This window comes from Arachis ipaensis, chromosome B03 (genome assembly GCF_000816755.2).
Source record: "Arachis ipaensis cultivar K30076 chromosome B03, Araip1.1, whole genome shotgun sequence".
In the NCBI taxonomy this organism is placed as follows: Eukaryota; Viridiplantae; Streptophyta; class Magnoliopsida; order Fabales; family Fabaceae; genus Arachis; species Arachis ipaensis.
This window is the reverse complement of record NC_029787.2, coordinates 130,385,202-130,389,757: the sequence shown is the minus strand read 5'-3', so window position 1 is coordinate 130,389,757 and position 4,556 is coordinate 130,385,202.

Sequence of the window (4,556 nt, the reverse complement as noted above, 5' to 3'; positions counted from 1 at the left end):
TAAAAAAATAAAATTAAAATTTGTGTACTCAAAGATATTAAAATTTTGAATTTATAAAAAAATAGAGACAAAATTGATGAAATGATTAATTTAGTGGATAATATTTAATTTTTAAATGAGTCATTTGACATAAAGTAAGGGACCAATTTAGTACATATGTAATAATGACATAGTAAATGATACATGGATCAATAATATTGCAATACGTGATATAATTTGACACGTAACAAAATAGCATTGTAACACATAGCATAGCTATCCATGTCATATGTCGCTAACACGTTGTTATATCGTATCACTAAAGGTCCACATCATTAACTCATGTCTGTGCGTTATTAATGAAAAACGGGTCAATAATTAATATGGTGCCATTTTTTCAATTTTAATAACGTAATTAGTACAATTAAATTTTAAAAGATAATTCTAGTGCATTACGTCAATCTCATAAACCATTTTAAGAATTTAGTCATTTTAACATTACAAAGATATGGTGTATCATTATCCGGCTAGTATTTCACTCTCTCAACAAAAAATATTAGTGTATTGAAATAATTTTTAATAAATTATTTTTAATAGCATTCTTAAAACATATTTTTAAGACACATATTAACAAGATATTTTTATATTCAATAAATTTTACTTAAAAAATTATTTCATTTGCAAGAGAAAGAGGTGTCAAAACTCCACTTGCCTCCTCAAATCCTAGTAAAAATTCGAACAGACTAATCAATTTGTCAAAGTAAAATGAGTCTAAAATATTATTCTATTTCGTTTTATGACGCTTTATAACAAATTGTTATACTAACGATTTATTCATTCTAACTTTTTTTTTATAAAGAAGTAAAATTAATTAAAATTAATCTAATAAAAAATAATAAATAAAAGTTAATCACAAGTCAAATACACGACTCGTCTAACTAAAATCCACGAATTTAGCGGTTTTTTACAGGCTCAAAATCTCAGTGTAGTTTGCATTTTTTAGTGGACTTGGCCAGTCGGCCCAATGGGTTCAATAAGTTTTGCCGTCACTTGTAAGAGAGGCATATGTGTCTGATCGGGAAAAAAAAAAGAGAGGCATATGTGTATTGTGTATGTAGCTCGGGAGATTAATTAGTAGCTAGTTCTGTTGTATGTATTTATGCGATAATACAAGTACTTGACATGGTTGATTAAGCTGTTAGCTGTACTAGAAGTATATAAACTATAAAGGATGACCTAAAAAGTATATTAAAATTAAACAAACAAAACATGCAGGGAATGTAAATATCTGTTGATATTTTATCAGAAAAGAACAGTGAAAAAGACAAAAGTTGCCGAAAATATATCTAATATTCTTTTCTTGGAAAATTATGCATTGTTAGATTTGACAGTTTTAGCATATTTGAATGCCCCGTTATCATGGCTTTTTGAGTTTTGATTTACACTCTTCCTCAAAACATGTCAGTTTCTTAGGCTTTCAGTTTTGTTTTTGAATGTACTTTGTTTCAAAAAAAAATTAATTCAGAATTTTCTATAATAATAATAATATGGGCAAAATTCCATATTAAATCAAATAATAGAAACTAATTCAAATTTAAGTGATTCGAATTATTTTTGTTTTAATTAATTTGAACTAGTTTTATTCAAATTACATTAAAATTTTTGAGTGATTCATGTTATATTTTTTATTTTAATAGAATCATGTAATTTTTTCTTTCATTTAATTTAATATGATATTTTATCCTTTTTATTATATTAAAAAAGTAAATAATTGATATCTTCATGATAAAAGAATAAATATTAGCATATAAAGTTATTATTATATTATTTAATTGTTATGTGAATTATCATAAAGTTTTTTCTTTTTATTATTTTGAGAATATTTTAGAAGTTAACGGTCCAATCCTAGAAATATATATATCATAAACAAACATACTTGTAATTTATTTTTGAAAATATTAAAAGCAATTTTCAATTATTTGTCCTATTAAACAAACAATTTTGTTTATAATATCTAACTTTAATATTTTCGAATATAATTTAATATATTTTTTTAACTTTGGAACAAATTCCCACCTAATCACTTCTTGAAAAGCTTTTAAAATATGTACTCATATTTTCCTCCCAGAGAGGTTGAGATTCTCTTGAACATGTGTAAGGAGATCTGCATATCTTACATGCTAGGTTTATTTTCCATAATTGATAGGGCTAACTATGATAAGATTGATACGAAAATTATTTCATTTGAGTTTTAATATGTTGGATACATACAAAGTTATTGCATATTGCAATCTTTTTCAATGTCAAAATAAAAGGAAAGACCAAAATAAATATCTATCTTAAATTAGAACTGATGATTTATTGAAAAATATCGCTTGATTCATACTAAATTACATAATTGAAATTACTTCTTGTTTTATATCTAATCATTCATTCCACTATTTTATTTATTTTTCTACCTATCCAATCGATTTGAATATATTATATAAAAACTTTTGAATTTTGTGAACAAAATCAACAATTTTAGACGTGTACCTATTATTAGAGTCATGCAAAAGGTGCAAAACGTTCAAACGATCCTTTCACATACAATGTCTCTCAAACTGCAATCTCAGACTAAGACAAACTTTTTTCAAACTGCAAAAAGCTCACATCTATTAATAGACTAGGGAGGAGAACTACCAAAAGATCTAATTCCAATTAGAGTCTCTAATAATACAGCCAAAATAAGCTAAACTCGAATCACGGAATAAACTTACATCACAATAAACTTTAAAACTATTACCTACACAAAGTTCTCAACACCAACGATTCTTGAAGGTGCTGAAAGAAGAACACCGGTGCATATAAAATTTCAGGTCCATGACCGTACTTCTGATAAGGGCAACCACCTTGTGATCTGTCTAAATATTCCCAACATTAAGAACATCATTACACCTATGTCTCCATAATCACCACACTTTGACCCCAAAAAGAACCTCATTACCAGGAACGACATTTCTAAACCAAGCCTCAATGGAGGTGCCTTCAAATGAGTCAATAAAACGAGGGTCTAACATTTGCCAAAATTTCCTGGATTTAACACAGTCCTGCAGATAATGTTTAATTGTCTCCTGAGCCGCATTGCATCTCTGGCACAAATCCGAACTAACTAGATGCCGCCTGAATTGAAAAGCCTTCATCGGGAGAACGTTATGAAACCCAGGCCACATAGTAAATTTGATCTTCTCTGAAAGATTTAAATGCCAAAGCCAACTCCAATCACTATTTCCATTCCAATTCATTTTATGCTTCAACAATCACCTGTAATTTTCTCTTGCACTATACCATTTTGTTCTTGCAGGCTACCAACTCCACTCTGAATCTAGGTCCCCCAAATTTGGGAAGGGAAAGCCATAAATGAATTGTTTAACTGCAAGAGAAATTGTCGTAGCAAACATATCTACCACCCAAGATCCATCACGCCAAAAATCAACTACTATGAATTTTGACTCAGATATGTGAACATAGGGAACAAGATAACAAAGTCTTTCAAACGGGGTCAATTCATCATACCACACAGATTGCTGTACATCCCCTACATTCTACCTAAACCCATCTTTAATAACATCATATGTTTTAAGAATGTTCTTCCAAGTGGCCGACGCATTCTGCCCATGACTACTAGCAAAACAATTCAAATTTCAGAGATATTTTTGCATTACAATATACACCCACAGTTTTTTTCTATTATTGAAGCAATTCCAAACCAACTTGTCAAGAAGCGTCAGATTAGCACATCATGTATCTCTTACACCCAAATCACCCGCCTTTTGGGGAGTAATAGCTACTTTCCACTTAACCAATGGCAATCTCTCCCATCATTATGGCCTCTCCATAAGAACTATCGCATAAGTGAATCAATCTTTTCATATGCATACTTCAGAAGGAGAGTAACCTGCACGTTGTAGACCGGAATAGAAGTCATTATCGACTTAACCAAACAAAGCCTTCTTGCCTTATTCAGCAGACACTCCTTCTAATAACTAGCAAGCTTGTTCTGAATTTTCTCAATAACTTCTTGAGCTGTCCTCCTAGAAGATCTTTCATGCCCAATATTAACCATATGTATTTTTTCAAGTCCTGACAAAAACGAATATTAGAGACTCCCAAGAGCATCTCCTTCCTTCTCACAGAAATATTCTTTGAACATTGAACCCTAGATTTACTAAGATTCACCCGCAAGCTTGATGCTTTGGAGAATAAGTCCATGCACTTCATAACTTCCTCTACCTGAGCTTTCGTAGCTTTACAGAATAGCAGTAGATCATCAGCAAAGATCAAATGGAATATTTTCGGGCCATGTATGAAAATTGACACCGGTATCCATGAGTCTTGAGAAATTCGATGGGTAACAAAACAAGCAAGACACTCCATACAAAGCCCAAAGAGATAAGGAGACATGGGATCCCTTTGTCTCAAACTTCTCTGGGAGGTTAAAACTCTAGAGTTTATCACTGTTTTACAAAATAAACAAAGAAGATGATGTTACACAAGCCATAATAAGATGAATAGTAGTCATCGAAAAGCCAAATCAA